We start from the raw sequence: 25,891 nt of genomic DNA, 5'->3' as shown, positions 1-25,891 counted from the left end.
CTCTAAGAAATTGTAGACATATTCTGCATATCCATATGATTCTCCATATTTTTGCATTTCTGATTACCCCATCCGACTAACAATTAAGGAGACTCAGTACAATTAAAATCTGAATGCAATTAGTGTATAAGGATGCAGCTGCTATAGGCAACAGATATATCTTCAATAAATAAGCCAAGCAACCTGACCTTTCCCACTGGGGGGCTTCATCCGCAGTGTTTTATGCTGCAGCATCTGCAATAACCTTCAGCAGCTGCAAGTACTATGAAAAATGGAAATAAACTGGATAAGCCAAGAGCCTATTTCCAAGAAAACATTGACATGCTTGCATTGCAAAAGCATCAAGGTAGATATTTCCTTGCTTTCTTCAAGACTATATATTGGACCCAGGCAGTTTTGGCCCTAAAACTGAAATAGCCTATGGGGAACCTGAACGTTTGACCGTCTGTTCTCCTGTGACCCATTTGATCTCCTTGACCGCTTCTAAGCCTAAGGATATTCTCAACATCCCCTGAGCCTCTCTTTTTCTTCTGTCTGCACCAGCTGTCAAGTGCCTCAGTCTTCCTACCACCTGCTTTTTACTGGGCTCTTCCAATTTCTGACCAGCTCAGATACAAAGTCTAAAATGGTGCTGACAAAACCATTTACAGGGAGTGTAGCTGCAGGGATACATTTTAAGCTCAGGAGTCAAACATTTACACAAATTGAAACTGAAACTCACTGAGATACATACTTGTGGTATGTCATCTAGTCATTTACTTGCATTGAGAGTGCTTATTTTGACATCTGAAGTGTGGAGCTTTTATATGAGGATACTATACTTCAGCAATCTGAGACTAACCTCTTATGGTCAGGAAAAAAACACAAGGAAATGATCACGAAGCATCCCCATTTCCCTAAAACTGCTGTCTGCATGAAGTCAATAGCTGTGCCATTTACTGTATGAAGTACTGAAGGGGAAAAGAAATGAGTAATGTCTTAATAGCTGCCATCGATGTGGGCTGTTACGAACCATTTTAGCTGTTTGACGGACCGCAGAAAGAGTCATTTTCTGTGAGGAAACCACAGGGTATAGAGCTTCAGGGAAAAGTGTTCAACCACTATAAACTAAGCAAAAATGTACCACGGCATCTCCACTGGACAGGATTTGTTGCACAGAGAATCATTTTGCAGGTGTGCTCTGGTGGGTCTAGGAACTGTGAGTCATTGAACAGTTTTCTTTTCTCAGTAGTTTTTAATTATAACAGCAAATTCTTCAAATATTTGACTTCTGCCATCTGAATCCTCTCTGCCACTGTAGCTGCTTCCCTGATTTTCATTTGCTCACCCAGACTGCTGGGTTTAGTTGTCTATAGTTACAAGAGGGCTGATGTGTTTATTCCCAGAAGTGAGCGGATGTAAGGCTGTGAATGGAATGGTATGGCTGAGGGTACTTGAGCTTCTGAAGGAGTTGTGCTCTTCACTGACTACTCCCACCTCAGCCTGGGCTTTGTATAGTCTCTTTCCTTATAAGTGGTATGGACAGTGGAGGGGAAGGAAAGGTAGAAACAGGGAAAAGTACAAGGTCGGAAAATATGGAAGAAGCAACAAAAAAATTAAAGATGTTATGAATCTTAAACGAAGAAGGATTTTTTTTATTAAGCTAAAAAGTAGTTAAGTTGGCAATATGGTGATGCTTTAAATGCTTAGATGTATACATCTGTGAACACCTGAGTATATGTATACCATCATCTTTTTTGTTGCATGTTTCAGTGTGAGAACAATACAGACTGGCAAAATAATCTGGTCCTGTGGGGTGGTTGCAATGACACACACACAGTGACTGAATGTCTCCTGATAGTGAAGGGACATAACAGACCTCCTACCAACAACAGAGCTTCTCCCACATTGGTGGAGGATGAAGTTCCTTTGTTTTTCTCCTTTTAAATGCAGTAAGTAAAGACTTATGTTAGACATTGATGTATTAGAAACGCAAACCGAGTCTCTTTACCTGAAAACAGAAGAAGCATTTTTAAGGTACCATGGGTGGCAAAACAAATAAGCCTTCATGAAAAACAGAATAACAAAATGGTTAATCACGGTCAGTATATGGACACAAGAAAAAAAGTGTAGCTTGAACTAATGTATTTATTTTTTTAATTAGACTCAAAGTGCATACATCGCTAATTATGGGAGCTCAGATGGTTGACGGGGACTTGCTAAGCCACATGATGCTTAAAAATAAATGTTCAACTGTGTACCAAATTTTAATTTATTTTCCTGCCAGTAAGAAATATAATGAGTAAAAGCCTTACGCAGATCCTGCAATTGAGTATTGAATACAACGCTGCTATAGTTTAGCCTAGTGCTCGTTATATACAAGTCTCCCCAAATGAATCTTTCATATATCAAAAGGAAATCACTCAGTGAGAGATTTTGCCATTAGTATGCCCTATAAGCACATAAAAACATTGACAAATTGTATTCCACATCTACTATATTGCACAATGTTATCACCATGGTAGAGATGTAAATGCAGCGTTGGGTCATTCTGATACTGGCAAGTCTATGAACAATTGAATAAATAACTCTTCCCCTGCAGTGCAATGATACATAAGCCTGTCTATCCTCAGACAAGAATGAAAAATATACATGCAAGGGAAGCTGAAGCTTGACCTGGAAAGCTAATGTTTACCCTATATTTGGCAAACCTGTTTTATAGTGTATAAAGATCTACTACTGAAGTAACTCTCCTGAGGGAAAGATGGGGAAAGATGAAGTATTATGATCTTTTAAAAAGTCAGGATGGATTTTAAAGAATGTTGATGGAAAGCAATTATATTAATAATGCTTCACGTTTCAGATATATCTTATCTTTTCCATAGTCTCTAATGCATTGGTTTTGTCATATAATAAAAGGATTGCAACTTTGTGGATTATGAAGTAAACTGAATAATTCATATGAATGTCACTGAGACATTTTCCCCATTAATTGTGGTGATCTAATCCTATTTTCTTCTGCCCTGCTATCAGACAGTCATCAGCTAATGGATTAAAATATATGCAGTGGATTAAAATGGTAATGTTAAAGACTGTTCACCTAGATTAAACCAAAATGTCTGTAAGGATATCGAGGAATTACATGTAAGATTAATAACCATGATGACAAGGAGGATAATGTGTTAGTACAAATATAAAGATCAGCCTTCACTCAGGCATGACCAAGGCTATAATAGCATAGCAGCCTGAATTCATAGCAGATATGCCCAAATTTTATTTTGAGATGTGCTCCAAAACTACCTTTAAAACCAGATTTGACTTCTTCCCAGACAGCGAGCCGTGGCGTACAGGCACAGGGCACTGCTGGAAGGTGCCTCTTTGAGCACTAAAGACCCCCCATGCCCAGCCTTGCCACCAGACAGTAAAATGTGTCACGCCTTGTGTGGAGGGAGGCAGCCCAGGAGGCACTTCTGGAGGCTGCCCTTTCAAAGTGGTGGAGACCAAGACCCCCACTGGGACTGGGACTCGCTGCACAGGCGTTGCACAGCCGCCCTGCGGCCGTGGCTGCACATGTGTGTGCAGAAGGGCTGGGAACAGTATCTGCTTCTTGCTGCTAGCAGGAATAAAAAGGCTGTTGGCTGTGTGGGCCAAATTCTCCAAGTATTGATTAAAGAGATTTAGAACCCAATTAATCAGATGTGAATTACCAACCTGGGGAATTTCTGAAGCTTCAACAACTCAAGTGGAAAAGCTTTGATGTATCTTTGTAATACTCCTGTATCTAGATCTCTCTCTTTACAACAAAAGAGACCAATAAAATTCCTGAACATCATCACAGCCAGGGAAGTAAATTTTCCCCAGCTTTTTATCTTCTTTGGAACATAATATTCTATGTAGCAAATTCTAAGAACACCCTCTCCTGTCCAGCCCCTGATGTGTCAGGCTCGCTGGATAGCAGGTATCAACAGGATCATATTGTCCTTTCTGTTTGGTATTTTTACCTAAGACATGCAGCGTTATCTTTTATTACTGTTTTATAAATCACAAGTACACTACTTAGTTTAAGTGGAAAGCATACACCACCATGCAATCCGTAGGCTACCACAAAATCTTAATAAAGAGGATTCCTAAGAGCCGTGTGATTGCTGTTACAGCTGTAACAGGAGATAGGATGGTTTGTTCACGAGGTTTCATAAGGTGAAACAGGTTTTTATCCCTACACTAGTTACTGAATCTGACAGAAATGTACACACACACACACACACACACAGTGCAGCTCCCCCTCCTTACATCCTGCCCGCTTAGCTGCCCTGAATCTTAATTGTGCCAGGCTGAGGTTGGACGTTTTTGAAAGTCATTTTCTTCAGAGAAAAAAATAGACATTAATTGTGCTTAAGGGCCAGAGACAGACCAGAAGGGTAGCAGCATGAAAAGTAGGCACTTGACTTTAATAGAGTGATTCCTACTACCTTCTTGTTTGGAATCAAATTTTCCTCCCTTGTCTTTTCTCACTGGTGTCTCCTGTTCCCTGAGCTACAAAATCTCTCATTTATTCTCCCTCTGGCCCTCTGGACACAGCAGTCCCTCCTGCACGCAGCCAGCCACCAGCAGAGACCTGGCTCGGAGTTCTGGTATTTCGATAACCAGGGAAATCTGTAGTTACAAAAGGTGGCACCAGTTGATTTAAATGCTTCCAAAAATAGGTAGTCCCAGAAAGATGTTCTGTGCCTTTCCCTGAGTAAGAAGCACCTCCTGCTTCTAACCACTGCCCAGGGAGAGAGACCTCGTTGGCCTCCTGGGGCAGGCTCACAGCCTTTGCCTCCCTGCTCTGAAGCCACGGCAAGGTCCAGAGCTAGCCTGTAAGCAGCAGCATCCTCACTTTCAATATGTGGGGAAAGGAGGGGAAATAGAAATAAGAAGATTTTATTATGACTGAGCAGAAAGATTTCAACAGATGTGGAGAGAAAACACCCCAAGTATCCATCATCTCATCACCAGTAAATAATAGGACCTTCCATTTGCTGACTTTTCTACTTCAGACACACGCTATCAGTCTAAACGTACACAGCAACACTTTACGTGTTACACTGAACAGAGGCAAATGTCAAAAATAACTAAAGAGAGTAAAGTGAGATCAAGGTCAGGAAAAGCAAGGGACAGCATCAGTGAGATTTTCAGATTTCCTCATTATTAGGCTGGCTTAATTTTTAACGGTTGAATGTTTTCAATAGCCAATTTGATGTTTGGATATACATCCATTACATGCAATTCTGTGTCAGGTAATCAACCTAATAATTTTTTTAACTAGTGGGAAACTTTGCTTCAGCTATTCGTTGATCATTATTTGGGTGGCAAATTGCCTCCTCTCACTTGACATTTTTTCCCTTTCCTGACTGGCTGAAACATCTAAAACCAGAAAAAAAACAACTAGCAGAAATGAGCTTTTACACTGAACTTTCATATATTTTCCTGGAGGTTAAAGTTTGGAATTTTCACTCAGTTTCATTGCAGATTGTCCAATATTCATAGTTAACTAAGAATGCAGCTCTGAATATTTGGCTGATTTTAATGGCCAAATCTGATTATCTTGAAGGTGAAGTCGAATTGGAATAAGCTTCAGAGATGAGAGCGACCCATATTGTCCCGCCCATTGTGAAGGCATCTCTTAAATACAGAAATATTCAAAGGTCCTTTCACCCATCCTACAAACGTCTAGATGCACATGCCCATACATCTGCATGGAATGCCACCCTTACGGATGAGCTAGCAATGAATATGTACGAGCCTGTGGTCTGACTTTTCAGGATTACTGGACACCTGCATATGCAATCATTTCAAATTGGCTGGTGTGGTTAAAACTCAGCTCATTAGTCTCTAGACTGTATAAAACTGCACTTGTTTTCATTAGCTTGCACTAGCTGCTGACTTGCTTTTCTTGGTACTATGCCAGGTGACTATAATACTCGCTTTCATTTATGTTATGTTACTGAATCAAAGGAATTAGCATAACATGTGGCATGACTTCAGTATCAAACGCTGAAGAGAAACACTTGGTTTCTTCAACAGCCTGTGTTCTCTGCAGCTTTTAAAAGGAACATTTAAAAACAGGGCTTGCCAAAGGCTTTTTGGTCTCACTCCACAGTATAATTTCATACACCATTTGTCTGCAAGATTGATTGGGGGCAACATTATCAAAAACTTCAAGATAAAACAGTGAAGAAAGGGAAAGAAAGTCAAAGCCTTAGCAAGCAGAAAACAAGGGCCTGCTTTTATCCTGAGATCTAGAACAACCTTAAAATCTTGGTGAAGTAGGAGTGCTAAACCAGGGCTGATCCAAGCAGCTGGGTCTACAGCAAGGGACCAGCCCTGAAGCTGCTTGGGGAGAGGGGAGAGGGCAGGGGGAGGGTGGCAGACCCCCAGCCTCCCCTCTCACACCTGGATGGGGGCCGAGGATGCCTCTGCCCCACCACAGCATCAGCACTGCTGGACAACCCCATGCTCACTGTGGGTACACCGTGGAGTTGATGTTCTCCTGCACCTTTGCCAATTTTAGAGACCTCCAGATGGGCAGATGTGCTGGGCAGCTGCGCTGTGCTGGGCACTTCTGATATAGCCCCTAATGTCGCTTTGGCCCCCTGGTAAACCTGCTCCTGTTGCACAAAGAGGGGAAGCTCTTGGGTCTGTTCGAGATTTAGCCATGTAATCTGGCTGGAGATGTGGTTTTGGTACAAATATCTATTTGCAAGGGACTTCCTTAATTATTCTGGGCTAAATGCCTGGACTTATTTATAAAACAAGTTTGTGTGTGGAGCCACTCACCTGGTTACCCCACCACCTTATTAGCTCCTTCTCCTGCCTTTGGTTACCTTTACATCAGCGGACAGTCTTTCCCAAGGGAAAAATTCCAACCCTCCATCCTAAAAAAGCATTGTGAGAATAAGTATACTAAATACTGCGAGGTCTATAGCATGGTGCTCAGCTCTCTTCCACAGGAAAGAAGGCCAGGCAAGCCCTAAGGAGCGATCGCAGCACTTGGTAAAAGAAACAGAGGCATTTTTCTCTTTCCCCCTACCCTATCTTGTACAGGCTTCACTCACCTGTCTGGGCAGAGCGCTGGTCGGGCAATGCTCACCCAATGGTGGGCACAAGGGCACAGTCCCCTCCCTGGCTCTGCCCAGCAGCTTCTTGTGACTCCTGTGGGACATTGCCCTTTCTCAGATGTCCTCCCTCTGCCCAGCAAAACCTGACACCAACATGACAAGACAGAGTATTTTCTGTAACTGGCCTTAGGGAAGCCCTTCCCTTTACTCCACAGTCTGACAGTTAGAAGTTGAAAGCTACTGAAGGAGAGCTTAATAACCACTGTCCAAGAATGAAGCAGTCTCATAATGGAAAAGCCGGCAGGTCAGCTTCACATGCCTTTTATCATGATGACTGTAGTCATCAAAATATTTCCTGGCTTCAACCTGTTGTCTCCATCTCAATGGATGGTGTACCATGATTTCTCATGTGGTAACTTCTCTTTCCTGAGCAAATCTCACAGCATCTCTCTTGCATCCTGACGGCAGACATCAGGACACTTGAGTTTCTTCCAGGTAGCTACACAAACATCACTGCACAGCACAACAGAGCTCTTATGTTATTTGCAGTGTTTTCTAAAAGTTTCTGTGTTTTTTTTCCTGCAAGGTTTAACTGAACTTCACGTTCCTACAAACCTCTCCCAGTAAAGGGGGTTCAAAGATGTGAATAGAGGAGTCGGTCCTGAAAAAAGGAGACCAGCTGTAGCTTTCCTCCATTTCAGGCTTTTGCCAAAACACCATGAGCGTGTGAGCTTTTTAAAAAGTCGCTATTGCATTTTAAGGTTTCAGCCACCTTATTTCCTGACAGATAAAAAACCAAACAACTATGAATGTGCTCCAAGAAGGCAGGAAAAGTCTTCTGTTTCCCTCCCCAATCCACTTTGGCAGCATCATGCAGGTACACACAGAGCCAGCCTGAGCTCCCGCCGTCAGGACCACTAACGGCACCAGTTTCTCCTAGAGCTTGGTCAATGCAGAGCATGGGATAAAGCTAATACCTGTCCTCCTCAATTATACTGAATTTGATGAGATCCTTCATCACTCATGGCAATACTAGCATCACAAGGTGTTGTAGTTTAACCCCAGTTGGCAACTAAGCACCACACAACCGCTCACTCACCCTCCCCCCGCCCCGGTGGGATGAGGGAGAGAACGGGAAGGGCAAAAGTAAGAAAACTCGTGGGTTGAGATGAGAACAGTTTAATGATTGAAGTAAAATAAAATAATAAAATAAATAAATAAATAAATAAAATAAAAAAATAAAACAAAAATAATAATTAATTGTAATGAAAAGGAAAACAACAAAAAGAGAGAGAGAAACAAAACCTAGGAAAAACAAGTGATGCAGCCACTTACCACCTGCCGACCAATGCCCAGGCCACCCCCTTGCAGCGATCACTGCCCCCTGGCCAACTCCCCCTAGTTTATACACTGGGCATGACATCATATGGTATGGAACAGCCCTGTGGCCAGTTGGGATCAGCTGCCTTGGCTGTGCCCCCTCCCAGCGTCTTGTGCACCTGGCAGAGCATGGGAAGCTGAAAAGTCCTTGACTTAGTATAAGCACTGCTTAACAACAACTAAAACATCAATGTGTTATCACATTATTTTCATGCTAAATGCAAAACACAACACTATACCAGCTATTAGGAGGAAAATCTACCTATCTCGATCCCAGCCGACACCAGGTCACAAGGATGGCTTTGCGCTGTGTCGGCATATCACAACATGAATGAATGTTGCTACGGCGCAGTCCCTGGCTGGGGGATCTCCTCCCACAGTGCTCTTCATGCCGCTTTCCAGCACAGTGCTTTCACGTGGGCTTTCTGTGGGGTACTGGCAGGCAGCAGCTCCAAGTACCCTGAAATGATCCACTTGACAATATCGCACTTCAGATATGTAGCACTCCCCTGAGAGGTATTTTAGCACAGTTAATTAGTAGTATTCGCTAGTAATAAATGCAAAGCATAGAGATAAACTGTGGCATACATGGATAGGAGATATTTCATCCTCTGTATGTTTCCCTAAAGAAAGTACATCTCTGTCATATCTGTTCACCAGTGGCAGCAACACACTGTCCTCCCCTTCTAGCAAGCTTTAATTATTTAATGCCTGGGAAATTAAATAGATGATCTTACTCATTCTGATATACTGCAGGCAGGTTTGATTTAGCAGGGAAGAGATATCTGATTATTCTGCTGAGAAATGAAAATAGCTCACAGCAAAATTAATTAACTAGTGTATTAATGAACAAGTGGCTCTAAAATTAATCTGAAATCTAAATTGAAGTGTATGTGGAGGGGTGCTTGAATGAACATCAATTGTCAGGTTAAGCCTCAAGTGAGATTGGTGGCTCTTTAATGGTTTTGATCAGTGGAAACTTCCCTTTCTTTGACTGATGGGAAGATAAATCTCCTTCCCTTTGTACAAACCCAGTTCCCTGGGTCAGGTCCTTCCGTGAGATGAATCAGCCTTTCCGTGCACAGCATCCAGAGTGACCCCACTCAAATCAGCAAAATTAATTTGTTAATGCACAAGGAAAACAGTGAGTCAGAAGGCAACCAGAGCCTCCAGTCCTGTATCCCACACAGGACCAAGTGCACACCGTGAGTAGGGATACCCGCTTTATAAAGGTAATGCTGGCTTAAAAACTGAAGCACTCCCATGCTTCTCTCACACACTGATTATCTTAGACAGAAAACAACCCAAAACTCAGTTGGATCAGTACCAGAGCCAGGCTTTGTCCTGTTGACAGTTACATGGGGTGACATGGATTTATGCAAGTAAAGGATCCAGGCCAGCTCCTTGGGATTCGAGAAGGACTGTGCTTGGAAACTGTCCAAGATGAACAAAGTTATACAAATACATAGCTACCACAAATAAAGACAGAGACTTTAAGGAGCAAGATGTTCATATTAAGGGAGGTAGAAAATCTGCTATTTTGCTTGTCTTTTGGTTACAAAGTTTGTATTTTTGTCCTATTCTTTGCAATAATTGAAAATGACCAATTAATTCTTGTGCTGAAAGCATTGGTTGGATTTATCTAGCAAGTTCCTGAGGTTACAGGGGTTTTCTTTACCTCCCTGCAGGAACTACCTCCCACATACCCTTATACACTGCAGAGAAAACTGTTGCAGAAATAATGATGTTCTTACAGATGACTTGAATTTATAAAGGTCCTAATGGCTTTTTTTTTAAGAGCTCATCACAGGGAAGCAGTAACAGGGCATATCTGGATCTCTCTGTTTGTTAATAAAGAGCTTTCATTCCAAAGCAAGCAATTATAATGTTGGAGGGGGGGTTACATGTAAGAATAAGACTTTGTCAATTCACAAACAGGAGAGAGGTGCACAGCCTAGAGAACTCTTCTGTCGGTGTCGCAGATTTAATTTTCTCTATCAAATATCTGTGCCAGACTGATTTAGTGATTGATCAGAGACCTCAATATTGAAGGCTGTATCCCCTTCTGAGGAAAATAAAACAGAGATAATTTGTTTCTGTTTTATACTGAGCCTATTGCAAATAGTATCTGGCTGGGTTTTGTTTCAAGTTCCCTTGAGGCTGTGTGAGCACTTCAAGTTGCATCCAGATGTGCTATACTGGCATGAAATCTTCTCCATAGAGATCAATAATGGCTATTTCTGTTATACCTAGTGTGCAGGACAGACAGAGGAATGAAAGCCCATCAATCACCAGAGTAGGCAACAAGAAGTAAGAGATTTTTCCAGTTTACAATTCTCTGTATTTCTTAGAGGATTTGAGCTTCACGTAACATTTATTTAATCCTGTAGGTGCATATATTCATATCATAATGGCTCATATCTGTAAAAACATGTGTCTGTCACTCCTAATGAGTAACCGCAAGAAGTACAGGGATAGGAGGGTTGGCAGGACAGATGTGAGCCAACACCTTAACACAAAGCTGGAGTGAGCTTCTTGTGTCCCGCTTTCCAATTCTGTTTAGGAAACCCAGCTGGGCTGCACATGCTATGACACATAGTGAGGCACCATGGCCTGACTATGGAAATTACTTTCTTTGGTGTTTGTTACTAGTATAGATTTTTTTTTTCACTGCAGCTGCAGGTCATGACCTCACTTGGACATCTCCTGGCAGACTGCCCCGCAAGCCACGCTGCAGGGGAGACATCTGCATACAGGGATGCTACAGTAAATGTGCTAGGGATAAGCAGAGCCCTTACTTTGCAAGGATCTCAGTCAGGGGTTCCTTGCAAGGGCTGAATTCACAGGCAGTTCCTGAAAAGCCAGACTCAGTTATAGGTTATGCTCAGTAGAGAGCAGGTGGGAAGGCTCACCTGAACACACAGCTGCAGGTCTGCCGTGTCTTAGCAGGGATCGTTTCCCATCCACCCGAGTCCCCGAAGGAGGTGCCAGACCCACATGCCTGCCTGCAAGCCTTACAGCAGCATCGCTCAGATGAGAGAAAGGGAGAGGACGGCTAACACTCCCCCGCACCAGCACAGCGTGTCCCAGAAACCTCTAAAGGAGTCGCTGTTAATTTTCCCCTCCCACAGTCCCCCTGGATGATGTGGGCACAAAAGCGTGGAAAAAGCTTTTGAAACTGTGACTTGTGATTTCTCCCACAGGGCTTACACGGGAAGGTTAGGGAGAAAGCAGGGAAGTGTACGAGAAGACACACTTATTCACCCTTTGCTTGCAAACTGCTTTCCTCTGCAGTCCAGTAAATATCCCTCTCCCACTCCCCCAAAACAGGAAGGATATCACATTTTATTTGGTGTAAAACCACCCGAAGAGTTGCTGGCGCCTTGCTCCTGCTCCATGCAGCACACTTCTGCCTCTAGTTGTAGAGCTCTGCTGTGAACGTAGAGGTGAGAGATCTAAGTTCAGAAAATAAGCTTTCTGGGGAGAGACGAGTGATGCTTTCACCATGATCATTTCAGAGCTGGCCTTGCCATGCACCCCAGGAAGACCTGCCTTGGGAGAGGTGAAGGGACCAGACAGGGAGTGAGAGTCTGGGATCGGGATATCACCTGGGCAAGGGAAGAGGTGGGTAGGCAATGGTGAAGGAGGGACCCCTTCTGGCAGCTTGGCCACCACTGGAAACCTGGACTCTAACTGAACCCTACAAGGCAAAAAGTGTGCAGCATTTCAGCACACAGTCCTTCCTGATGGAGAAAGAGAGAAGGAGCACCTAATTTGGGAAACTCTTTCCCACCCACATGCATTTCATGTCCAGGCAGTGCCCACAGTCAGCCCAGGTACAGACTTCTGCTGGCCAGCGAGGGAACCAGTCATCCTGGTGCAAGTGGCCCATTTCATTGCTGCAAGGTCCAGAGAGCTGCTGTTAATGCACAAAAGACAGAGACATTCTTCTCGGAGGGGAACAGGAGAGGAGATACCCTGCGGTCTGCACTTTCAGCCAGATAACACTGGGAGTCATTCGAATAAAACTCATTATATCAGTTTCAAACCAATCAGCATTAATCAGAGTGGTGTCATCTGCTCTCACACATTATTCCCCATTGCAGTCTCTTTCCTTAATTTCTCTTTTTTTTTAGCATTAGTCCTTAAAGCAAGCTGTACTGCACTTAGCAAGCTGTGGTTTCTCTTGTTTCAAAAGGGTGTGGTAGAAAGGCACCCATATATATTGGAGGTGTCTGAAATGGAGGGAAAGAAAAGCTTGGACAAAGGAGGAAAAAAGTGTTGCAAAAGCCTCATAATAGCCAAAACTGAGCTTTATTGGCAAAAGGGAACCTTGTTTCTCCCCACACTCTGCATCCCAGAGTGGTCCAGGGTCAGGTAATGCCCCGCAGGAAGGGAGCTGTGAGCACTCGATTAATGGAGAAAATGGCATCATCCAAATGATGACTCGGGCCAAATCAGCACCTCAGCAGACTGATCACAAAATCAGAGTATATCCAGCTGCACCTGGGTGCACCAGGCCTCCTGCAGGAACTGAAGGGCACTTGCAAGTGTTCAGCAGGCCCCTGGCAACCCTGCCAATGAACGGGGTCTCGCCATCACCTGGTGCATCTGTCATGAAACCAATGAGGACAGGAAGAAGCTAGGAGGTAAAGGTGCTTGTTGAGTTGTGGGGATTCAATATTTTCACACAAAAATAAAAGTGGTGAAGTCAGCTGCTCTCCTACAACCAAGCTGAAATGGGAGGAGCCTGGAGGCATTATATTCTGGGGTAAGGAATAGTCCTAAAATCTTCTTTGTCATTTGTCAGCACTCTGTTTTTCTGTGGCATGGATGCATGCATGTGTGCATGCACACGCACACAGGAGGAATGGAGGTACTTATGGTTAAAAAGCATCATGAATAGAACTGGTCAAAAATCCAAAGTGTGTTTGGTGAGTGGGACTTTAATTTTTTTTCTTTCCTTTTCCATTTGAAAGGTTGGGGGTTTTTTACTATTTTAATTAAGCAGACAGTCACACATCAATGGATATTTGTGTGTATGAGCTTGGAATTTATCTGTATCCTAAATCTATTTTGTATGCATGAATAAATGTGGTATATACCCTAACATCAATGGTAAGAGGCCTATTTAACAACCTTTAAGAAAGATAAGCAATTAAAACTTAGCAGAAGACAAAGTATATGCAATTTTTAGGTTATTTCCTTTAGCAGTATTTTATGTTGGAGGCAAAGAAAGTGCTGGGAATCCTGCTGAAATGCAAAGCTGTCATGTAAAATGCTACATTATCTGTGCACCTCGTGTCTCCAAAACCTTGCATTTTTTACAACATGCTGAGTACAATTTAATTAAGAATCTTCGTGCAGGGACTGTTGTGAAAGAGTGTGCTTTTCTCTGCATGCAGTAGTTAATAGTAAAAAAAAAAAAAGTATAATCCAATAGCAAGTAGAAAATCTGCAGCCAGACTCCTGCAAAGCCTCTGAGATGCCAATTAAAAAAGATTAAATAAAACAGAATGTAATTTTGTGTTATTATTTCAGAAAGCACATCCATAAATTATAAAGCACTGTTCCCACTGGAAAGTTGCAGAAGCTGCGTGCCTAATACAAGCGCATTAAGACACCGGTGCCTTCGCAAGGGACTGTTGAGTAGGAAATAATATTGTTCTCAAAGAAAAAAATTATATTAAGCAAAACCACACAATGATTTAAAACCAGAGTGAATTAAGCTGAAGGACGGTGTGTTGACTGTGCTAGCAACAGAAATGCTGTGTTGCCCTACAGCACAGGTACAGGGCTGACCCTGCCTCCCCATCCCCAGTTCTGGCCATTTATCCTTTGCAGGGTGTGTTTGAGCCTCTCAAGCCTGCTAACAACTAGGGTTTGAAAAATCAGCCTCTCACATCTCCAAAATAGGGCTTACACTTTGAAAATATTCAGCCATGCTGCTGAGAGAGAGATGGAAAACAGAAAGACAGGCCAACAGAAAGAAGAAAAGACGAAGAGAAGCATTTTCAAGACAAACAAACTCAATTTTGCAACACTGTGGTCTCAAGTAAGGCAGCAAAATTGAAGCTGAAGCTTTCCAGTGCTGTTGGAGCAGAGAATTCTTGTCCACAAAACTGCAATTACTGATTTTTATCAACTTGCTATTGCAGCAAGTAGTACAATATCTATATGAGGCATTTAAGCACTTTCATCTAATCCTAGGACATCCCTGCTACAACTGATTTTAAATGTGTGACAGTTTTATATACAGAAATTATATAACATTTGGCCACTGCAGGACCTTAGCAGATATAGTTTCAAACTACCAGAACATTCAGGTAGGAAAATATTGATTTCAAGCCCACTTGCCATAATTTTCAAACATAGTAAAAATAATTTTCCTATAAAGCATGTAGTATTTCTAGCATGCATGCTCACATTCACAGAGATCTCCTTACCTCAGCATCCAGCTTACTCAGTAATGGAGGTAGAACAGCCTAACACCAACAAAACATGGGTGGCTGAGAGACCCTGGCCTCTACTTATTCGTTGTGTGTTAACATTAATACCAATTGTTATAAAAGCACAAACAATAATTTATAAAGCTGGTAAATACTACCTCATTTAAAACCATTTCAGTGACAAATCTGTGCTTCCTTCAGCATCTGTTTAAGAAAGGGCATATTAAGAATGACAAAGCTCTTGTGACACTGAATTCAGAGGTGAATTTTGATACCTGATTACACAGAGGAAACTGCAGCATTTCAGCAGTTTGAATGTCTCTCAGGTCCCTGGTGACTGTACATTTAGATGTTGACATATTCAGAATTATCCAACTGACCCAGAATGCTACAGTACAAAATGCAAAAGTACATCTATACAGTGAATGTACTTTGCTCTGTGGTGGCAAATTCTTGGTGCTGGTCAATAATGATTTCATAAGCTACATAAATAAAACATACAATAAGCATCCATCATGGAATACTCAAACTACAGATGACACAATTCAAAACAAAATCTAAAAATGGATTGGTATGAGGTTATAGTTTTCAGTGTTTGGATTTATGAAAGTGCACCTTTATTTTACATGTTACCTGCCTATACATTGCCCTGGATGTCTCTGAGGAATTTTTATTTAATGCATCAGCAAGGAATCCTAAGTTTTAAGGCAGAATATCTCGCATTTAAAGGTTTAGAACTACCATTAATTTAATATTGGATCTCAAATAAAGAGCAAAGAGCTCCTAAAAAAGTGTTCAGATCCCTTAACATCTAAAGAGGGCTTATAACCAACACTGAATTTCAAACTGAGTGAGAAAAAATTAATTTCTAGTCTTGCTATAAAGATAGAGCAGTTGCAGGAATCCCAGGAGACTTCAGACCAGATATGCAGCTATTATGAAGTGATGTAGTTTTATATGTGCAGTATGTTGTGCACTATGGAAATTTTCTAACGCAAAGAATGATAGGGCTCAATTCACTGTTGTATGAATAATTCAGTACATAAATCTGAAGGAGCATCTGCTCTGAAGGAAAGGCAAATTAGGCTTGTATTAATTCTTGCTTTTCATATGAGTAGGACTATTAGGTATGTAAATGTGTGAACTTGAGATCTTGTAACTGAATACTCATTTCTGTGCCAGCAGAATAAGGAACTAGATTCTTGGCTTAGATCCATGCTGATCTGCTTTGATATTGTTATATCTGGATATAACACAGACAAGTGTATAACCCACACATTTTGTTTAAAACGGGAGGAGGTGGGCCAAATTCTGGCTCCCCCCAAAAGATCGGGCTGGTGCTGAGGCATATGAATGCTGTGCGTTGACTTTCCTATTCTCTAACTTGATGACTTTAATTCTTACTCACCCCATCCAATTATTCTGCCTCCTAGTAACATGCAGTGACATGTTCACAGTATGTGAATCTAGCCAAAGATCTGTATAGAAAATATATGGTTTTGCCTTTTTTCGTCTTGGACAGAACATAAGTGGGGACACCTCTTTGACAGTGGTGCAATGTGCAGGATCCAGTGAGACACAACAACTTGATGCTTAGATGGTAATTGAAAACATGAAGATAAAGGACCCAGATCATCGGTTCAACTTCAGTGGAGGTAGGCGGTTAACTTCATCTGACGATTCACTTCACAGATTTTTAATAGAGCAGTCTATTACGCAGCTACCTCTTATAAAGTATTTATCTCTCTGCTATTACAGTAATGTCTCAGTGCTTCTGGAGTGTTAGAAACATTTTTACCCTCATAAACTGGTAAAATAAGAAAGCGCTGACTTTACTGATAGAGACACAGTGTACAAGTACACTTGACACCCACAGCACCGGAGGAGTTTAGGCACCTGCAGTTTGGTAAATACCAAGTCCTCTGGAGCACCCGTGCCTAAATTCCAAGGAAAAGTCACACAGGAGACGTGGAGGCTGAGGGAGCAGAGGAAGAGAAAGCACTGGCCCTGGTTGTCCCAAGTTTCAGATGCCCATACCTCAGTTGTTTACCCGTTCTGCTTCTGTTTCTGCTTTATTCCAGCAAGCGAAATTCCTAGGAATACCTTATCTCCTGTGCTAAGTCCAGAGAAGTGCCTGGATAGGCCAGTGTCCCCTCTTTAACAAGGAAGGCATGTCACGAAGGGTCCTGTCACTACTATATATTCCCAAATTCTGACAGTCTGTCCTCTAGGACCGTGCTATGATTGTGTTTAATAGCTGCTTGCAGAGCTGTCTTTTGTGACTCTGCCTGGCTTCTTTTTGAAGAAGACTTTTGGCTTCCCAATATCCTACAACTGTGACATCAGTAGTTTAACTGCAAAATCTGTGAAAAATATACTTTTGTTTTAAACTGGCAGCACCATGAGTACACTGGGTGCACTCTGTTTCTTGCATAACAAGAAAAAAGTGGGCAGTTGTTCTCTCTTCATCTCCACTGCATTTTGGGTTTTTTTCATAACTAAAACATTCAGACTTCTCTGATTGTAATGATTTTGGAAAAAATATGAAAAAAATCACCTGGTAATGGCATTTTGGATAGAACTATTTCTAAAGATATGATAACAAAAAGCAAAGTTAATAAAGATAATAGGAGCTACAGAAAACCTGCAATTTATATGGTGTACTTTGATCACATAGAAAACAAACTCTAAAACTAGAATTCTTCTACAGTTTCTTCTAACACAGCAGGTCTTTGTTCTTCATTAAATAAGCCTTATGACACCTTCATAAGTTAAAAAATATTCATATTTTGCAGACTTGCCAAGAAGTCCTAAAACAAAACCCCATTAAAGAAAGCATTTCTATTGAGAAAGCTCTTGCACACATGGTTAGTTAATGAAGTGAAAATGGCTACTCGTGTGCAGTTAAGCATATGCTTGCTTCTGTCCTGAAGTGGGGCCTTCCCAGTGATACTACCACTAAGACTCAGTATTACAGTAAACAGAAGCCCATTACCTCTTGCCGAGTTACTGGAGTTGGAATTTCAAATGAACCTACTGGAATTTGATATCCAAGTCCTACTGAATTTTAATCTCCCATTCCTTTAGCAACCTTGCAAAACCTAACCTTAAGCAAAGAATTGACCCTATGCTTTCACAAAATGGACTAAAACTTGCTAGCATGGTCTTCCTGCGTAAAATGTCCCTCAGGTAAAGCTTGATACAAGTCAGATGCCATACACGGTAACTTTTGGTAACTTAGCAAATATAGACTTTAAATGGCAAGAAATCAACAAATGTCAGTGGTCTTGCTAGTCAATAACAAGGAAGATATTGTTCCATTGCATGGCGTGTGCATCAGTCACTGTAGCAGCTTCCAAATTACACAAATGCTTCAGAAGAGAGAGCTGGCAAATGTCTTATGTTTCCTCATCCACGAGTCTCACATTGCATCCACCACACTAATAAAGCAATCCACAAGCTGGGAAAAATAGTCCTACAGAACAGCACCAAATATATAATATTGATCTGTATAGCTGAGATCTGGCAAGACCCCACCCTTCTTGTTCTCCTTACAGATTCAAGTGAGCAGCCACAGGTTCAAAACAATTTCCAGTAGGAAGACACAGAGGCCATAAAGTCTGAGACTCCTTCAAAAGTGGTTGAAACAAAGCTTTCACGCCATTAGATTTATAGCTTGGAAAGCCATTACAAAATTCCTTTCTCTCCAAGAAATTAGACATCATCTTTTAACTTTTAGATTGATCCATAGGGAGAATCCACCTTGTCTAAATGCTCTGCCTGAGCTTGAATGCTATGTTTAAAACATGATGCGAACCAGTGGATGTTGACAAGTACCCATTAAAAAAGGCCCTATGAAATTTTGCATAGATGAGCTAGATGGGAAAGAAATCCCCAGACTTCTCCGAGCTGCTCCAGCATTCCTTGCTAGCAAATGCTCTCATGTACCCCAGCATGGAGTCAGGATGCTAGACCCAAAACATTTTAAATAAAGGCATGGTATTTGCAACACATGGGCCTATTTGGCATCCCGGGTTCCATTTGTGCATTTTCTCAGGCTCTAAAGGAAAGGGCTCTCTGTTACGCTGCGTTGTGATTGTCAGTCCCAATCTGCCTCCCTCTCTGTGTTGTCACCGCACCTCATGAGCAGCCCGGATGTGAGGCTGAAGGGGAGTATGTGCCTATTAACAGGCATGCAGAAGCCAGGCTGCGCTTTGGACATATGGAACCTATTAGCTTTTTAATCTCCCCCAGAGACTGTCTGTATTTACGATGCCACAAAGAAAACCTGCGTGCTTGGACATACTGAGTGAAATTAAGACTGTCAAGAGTGTTTACACAGTGGTGGAAGACAAGCAGTTGAGAAAAAGGTTTAGTTAAAAGTTTATTGCTCTGACAACTATCACCAACGTTTTTGTACAGAAACATAATTTTTTATCATTATGATTAATACTTTTGCTTGACATTTTAACCAAAGGGTTTAAGCAGAGGGCATTTATTTTGTATGGCATTTAAACAAGATTCTGAGCAATGCTGGAGGATGGATGGCCAGAAGGCAAAATAACGTTGCCCAGTATAATCCTTTAATAACTCAAACCTAAGAGTTCATAGTCTGAGGCACAGTGGCTCACTAACCTCCAATAAATATCTTGTGATACTACAACATGTGTCTTACTAGTGCAGAGCAACACCAAGAGGAATCTGCTAAAACCGTTTACTAATTCGCTTTCCTCTTGGTGTGTATGAAAGGACCAGGGTGGAAACTGGTGCTGGGTAAGACCTGCACCCATACGTGTTGACATTTCAGTTTTGTTTTCTCATTTAATAAAATAATAGCTGCACGCGGTATAGAATTGTGACGCTTAGAGTTCCCTTTGCACCAGTCTTGTGTTCCTCTCGCATGCTGTGTATCATGTGGAAAACCCTCGAGTACAGATAACCCCTCAGAAGAGCTCCCTTTTAAGCCCCAGCTTTGATCTACACATTGCTTCTAAGCTTCTCATGAATGCTCTTCTCTGCTGCAGCCTCTTGGTAGCAATAGCATAAGGCAACATGTCTGAACGTGTACCAAAGGCTACATCTTCCTATGTTTTGTGGCAGGTAGGACTCCTCACTGGCAGGCCTGGAAGAGGAGGCAGTGTTAAAAGTCTAACTCCTTGTGCTTTACCCCAATAACATACTCTTTTAGTTTTGTCAAACTTCCTTCTTCCAAATATACAAGCTCTGATGTTTGCAAGAAATGAGATCTTTGGGGGGAAAAAAAACCAGTGTGTCCTCATGAATTCTGAAGACTTGTTAATTATGCAGTTGATTGACACCCTTTGGGTGGGTCCGAAGAAACTCAAGCTTTCTGTTTTGTTACTAGGGCCTCTTTCCTTCTACTCCCACCTTCACTTCACTGGCACCAGTATCTGGCTTTAGCCATACATGCACTATTCCAAAGGAGTTCCTCTGAGTGTGGTTGAGGGAACCCCCAGTCCTCACCCACACGTCCTGGGCAGTCGCGTCAGACAAGAACCAGTGTCCAACTCAGAACAAGCAATCATTTTACTCATTGAAGTGCAAGACCTCAGCTCATGTAGGAGAGTAACACCAGCATTAAATGCTAACACAAAACTGTGCTGACAAAATGTGTATTCAGCCACCGGCGTACACTCATTAATATTTCGGGACTGGATTGTTAGTTCCAGTGACCTCTGGCTGAGAGACTGAAGAGCTATCTAAGATGCTGCAGCAATTACTGAAGCTCATGTATGTTACAAAGCAGCAACTACCTTCTTCCCTTTAATGATGAATGTAATTAGACCTAAAACTACAATAACATGCCTTGTCAGTGTAAAAGAACCTGACACTCCGCCTGCCCTTACCAAAATATTCCAGTTGCCGGACCTGATCGTTTCCCTCTGCCACCTCTCGCAGCGATTGCCAGCACAAGCTGAGCGTGGTGCATGGGTCAGGGCTGAGATGTGTAAGAGCAGGGCTGAGAAGGACCTTTTATTTGACAAATGGTCCTCGCTTCGGAAACAATTTTACAGCACAGTAAGAATTTAAATCTGTTGCAAGTTAACTCATCTCCTACACCATTTAGCTTGTGGTTGTATAGGCAAATTCATGATTTTTTTTTCCTGCACCTTTGAAGAAAAGTGCATTTGTGGAAGGTAGCAACTTAGGGACTTAAACTCCTTACAGAGTTTACCAGCCTGTTTCAGGTGTGACATTTACACTTAGTTGAAACAGTGAATTGTTGTTGATCAGGAAGCCTTATCAGGTTTTCCAAAGCGAAACAAACACTCTGGCAGTAGGTTTTTACCTCTGTATTCCAGAATATTACATACAGACATATAAATTGACTGCAAACTGTAAAAAAGCTTAACAGAAAATATAAGCTGTACTTTTTTTTTTTTATTTCTTTTCTAGCAAGACACTAAGTTCATCAGCTGGTTAGGATTTAGCAGCTGAGACATTTTTATTGGTATGTCTCTACTGACTTAGAATTTATGTTCACGTTATTTGATTAAACTGCATGCAGGGAATACTTTGTGCTTAGTGAAGATAAAACAATATTTAAAACTTATGGCCTTTTTTCTTGTCTTGCTAACATCATTTAAGTTTTAAAAGCAGAAAACACGAAAAACAATCTACTTTTGATTGCACTGACTTCTCCATGTGTATGAGGACACCAAAGTAAAGCTGACTAGTTTCAATTTGGTATAATGACAAACTGGCACAATTTCTAATTAGCATATTGCACATGGCAATCCAGGCATCCGTAAAACCTTCTATAGTTTTATAATCATCAGTGGAATTATTTAAAGTTATTGACAATTAAATTATTTGAAATTGCTTTAATAGTCTTTTTCCCAACAGCTCACTTTTTTATAGAAACATGGATTGTCACAGCCTTTAGGTGAATAAAGAACAGTATTTTCCCCAAGACCAGGCTTGAATCTTCCTTTTGGGGGAATGGAAGTGTTTCATTATGTGCTATTCTCCAGCAAGGAGTGGGTAGCAAAAGAAACCCCAGGTTTAAGCAACTGGACTCGCCAGTCAGTAAGAAAATCAGCTGTGATACTCTAAATAACAATTTACCTTTAAGTGGCAGAGGTTTGGTGGGCGTCCTCCTCTTGGTGCATAGCGTCCTTACCGACTTCAGTTTATCTCTGCCAGGCACTAAAGATGGGGTTTTGGCTCCTCATCTTTCAATCTGCTTTCAGATGGCTGAATTCGTTTTGCGTCGTAGCCAGATATGATCTGCAATGTGCTGAAAACTTCTGGTTATTCACACCACCTCTTAATAGCAAAGTCAAGGGCAGCAAACCCTTTCAGGGTGAAGTTTTGACACAGAAGAAACCCAGTGCTACAGTACAAGGACTTGTCAGGATTCTTCATTACTCTGCATTTGCATCATCCTTTATGGCCACTGATTATTTTTGGCCAGACAGGACTGTAATGGTCACAACTGTATGTCACCATCTAAGGCATCCTACCTAATAATTCCTATTCCAAGCTCAGCTTGAGAAAGACCATATCTTTAAAAAAAGTGTCCAATCTTGATTTAAAGATGGCAAATGGTATAAAACCTTGTCCCCTTTTCAAGTTGTTCCAGTTCACAGTGACCCATATTGTTTTAAAATGTATGTTGCAAGCAGAATTTTTCTCTCTCAGTTCTAGACACCTACGCCTGAGATAGACTCTTTTTATAGACAGTGGAAAAAAATAGGCATTGCCAAAGCACACTTCAGCTGGCCTATTTTAGATCAGCTGAAGAGTGACCTAGACAAGTCACTTCTTTTTCTCCTGTTGGCTAAAAGGATGTCTAGTTCGGGTATACCTACTAGAGGTATATTTACCAGAACTGTATTATCTCTGTACCTGAACTCCAAGATAAATAGCCTCAAGTATATTTCTGCACTGTAGAAATCTACATCTGGAGAGGTGAATCCCCCCTTACCTTTACCTAGACCCTAATTTTTCCATAATTTTATCTAAAGAAAAATATTTTTGTTTCCGACCACAACCAGCTTATGTCCTCATGCTCTCTCTGATGAGCTAAACAAAAGGAATTTTTAAACCTCCCAGTATAATGCAGATTTTGAAGCCTTGAAGTCACTCTGTTATTGTTTTATGAAGCCCTCTCCAGTTTTTCAGCATTTTGGGGGATGACGGACAGCTGTATGTGATGGCACTTTGCAAGCCTGATCCCAGCCGTGTTGTGCAGTTGGGTACCGAGGCACTAGCAATGGCCCTGGAGGGACATGTAGGCACCTTACTGTGGTGCTGGGCCTCAGCTAATTAGGCAGGTGACTCAGCCACTTAATTCAGGAAAATTGTCATACTGGTGTGACCATATTCACTCAGAAGTGACTGTTATCTCTGCATTGCCTTGCATTGCACAGCTTAGACATGAGTGCAGTTGGATTTAGAAAAATGTCATTCTGATTTGGATGTCTATCACCAAGGAGCAGGACAGCAATGAATTTAGCTTAATATACTAGATGATGAAAAAAAGGAAAATGACAATAGGGAAAAAAATACCAGGCATTTAATAAACCTTATAATGGATATATTCCAATTTGGAGTGTTCCTTAAATATCTAGCGAGGGAAATAAGCTTACTAGCTATAGTCCAAATATTACCTGTAGTCATATTACCTGGAATACATTTTATGTAGCAAAACTTCCAAATAACTAAATCTGGAAACCTATCAAATCAAGAAAATTGTTTGCAACTACATGATCTGTGTTCATGCAGCAGCTGATATTTCAGCCCTGTATGATAATTACTTATTTGCCTTAAGCAAAACAAATCACATACACAATGAAGGTTCACAAGAATACTAAGGTAAATGCGTCTGGTTTTGATGGGTGTGTTTTTTATATATATTGCTCTCAGCATGAGAGGGAGCAAATTTACACCTTGTAAACTTGATGACTAGGGAATTTGCAGCCCTCCAAAGAGTGCACATGCCACTAGCAGATGAAATTACATGAAGGGTTGCACCTGCTGCTTAATTAGCAGGATGATAAATCTCAGGGGAATGCTTGCCCTCTGAACAGAGATGGTGTAGTGGCTGGGGGGAGGAAGAAGTTGCTCCATTCTGTTAGTACTTAAATCATTGCTGTCTTCTCAAACTCCTTCTAATGCTTCAATCCTGACACCTGACCTGGAGCCTCACAAACTGCACTGGAGAGCCAAGGCGAAAAAGGGAAAAGCTGCAGTATGTTTGAAGTAGCTCATTTTGAGCTGAGTCTAAAGGACTGGCAGAATTGGACTAACAAGATTCTTTTTTTCCCTAAGCTCAACACACCTTTCCTTTACATACTTATTTTATTGTGCAACTAAGAGAGAGAAATGAATGCTCCAGACCTCCTACCCAAATTAGCTCAAACTCAGTGAGTGCTCAGATCTCATCCTGCAGATGCCTGGCAGCTACAGAAAAGGTGGGATGGGAAAACGCTCAGAAATGTTTCACTGCAATATTTATACTTGAGTCTCTGTCAGTATTTCTTCTTCTGATTCATACATTTTGCTATGCATTAACAATATGGGGTTTTCTTTAGGAGCTGTATTGCCTATACAATCATATCCCTCCTTTTTAACTTTTCCAGATCAGTTGTTTAATCATTGGACAAGATTTGCTTTCCATCTCCACGGAACGAATGGCATTTCCTTGTGAAGAAATTTTGCCTCATTATAATGAGGATGTCCTTGTCAGCACAATTCATTCTTAAGGACAACCTGAAACAAGCAGGTACAGAGAGTGACACCGAACTTTGTAGCAGGCTGAAAGGCTAGTAATTAGTGGTCCCTGCATTCAGTCGTTTCTCAGGAAACATTGCATTGTAACAGCTTAAATGCCTGCATGGGAAGAAATCATTCTAGTCTTACTGTCTGGCTGAATTTCAATGGGAAAAACAATTTAGGGCAGGGCTTAAATGATTTCAGAGAGGACCTTGACAAGTATCTTAATTGTTTCATGTTTAATATCTGGAATTCTTTAAGAAAACAACTCAGAGAAGTAGAATTTTTCTGTTTTGAGAAGTCACCAAGGCCATAAAATGGACTCTGAACTATCAAATTTTTTCCTATTGTCTCTAATTGAATAGTTTCTTTTCTTGTTTTATGACCTCCAGCTTCTTCAAGGTCAAAGACAGACAAACTATCAACATGGGATTAGTGCAAGTGTGGCTGCAAGCTAGAGCTAGCACCCATCCTATTACTTTTCTCAAAAGTACAACACAATACAGGCTTATTGTTTTTTTCCAGCCACCAGCAATAAAGAAATATGTTACACTGGCAGAAGCAGTCACTCACTTTTACATCTGTAGAACAGGGAGACAACATAATGTATAGCATGATACACGTGTCCTCCTGCTGAGGGTAATCCTGGCTTTCTCCCATACAAATCAATACGAACATTATGCGGATAGAGTAGCCCTTTTCAGAGATTAGCTAATCGAGAGATGGAGGGAGAGCTGAGTGAGCAGCTTGCAAGTCATAATTTATCTGACAAATAGCAACCCTTTTTCTGTTCCTGGTACCCTGCACCCTGGTTGGGGTAAGGGGCAACTTGTCTCACAAATAGGAACTGGAAATAGAGTCCCCCAGTTGTTCTGCTTTCTCAACGGCGCAGGAGGGAAGGAGCAATACTACATGAGCAAAACAAGAGGTCTGTTGCCATGACAGCTTGGCTTTCCTATCCACTTAGTAGGTACATGGAGCAAAAGCTCCATGTCATTGTTGTCATCAGATGATGACATCATCAGCCTGACCCCGTATTTTGGCAACCCGCAGAAAGCTGTAAGAGAAGAAGTACCTACTTTCACTCATGTCTTTTCACTGGTGTGTAAGCCAAACCACAACCTTTAGCCCTTTCTTACTTTTCGATGACGTGCTGAGATGTTTCATTTCACAGCTATGCAACATCCAAACCAGAATTTAAAGCAGCATGGCAAGATGGCGATGTTAGAAGCTCTCTAGTAA

General features: G+C 41.6%; 1 protein-coding gene and 1 long non-coding RNA gene across 3 annotated transcripts in view; one reads left to right on the top strand and one right to left on the bottom strand.

Moving 5' to 3' along the window:
* The window catches only part of LOC104012729 (sulfotransferase 6B1), a 48,669-nt gene extending 40,183 nt beyond the window's left edge, over positions 1–8,486 (bottom strand). The window contains exon 1 of one of the 2 annotated variants that reach the window (XM_087766372.1): positions 8,415–8,486. The gene's annotated coding sequence lies outside the window, so the exon portion shown is untranslated. The remainder of the gene's footprint in view (positions 1–8,414) is intronic. The other variant, XM_087766374.1, reaches the window with a different exon arrangement.
* A 15,502-nt stretch (positions 8,487–23,988) lies between these two features.
* On the top strand, positions 23,989–25,194 carry LOC148054702 (uncharacterized). Its single transcript, XR_015706175.1, has 3 exons — positions 23,989–24,125; positions 24,206–24,348; positions 24,517–25,194. It is a non-coding gene; the product is annotated as an uncharacterized LOC148054702 (long non-coding RNA).
* The last annotated feature ends 697 nt before the right edge of the window (positions 25,195–25,891 follow it).

This window comes from Nipponia nippon, unplaced genomic scaffold (assembly GCF_047370975.1).
Source record: "Nipponia nippon isolate SJK-2023a ecotype South Korea unplaced genomic scaffold, ASM4737097v1 scaffold_3, whole genome shotgun sequence".
In the NCBI taxonomy this organism is placed as follows: domain Eukaryota; kingdom Metazoa; phylum Chordata; class Aves; order Pelecaniformes; family Threskiornithidae; genus Nipponia; species Nipponia nippon.
This window is presented reverse-complemented; position numbering and strand designations above follow the sequence as displayed.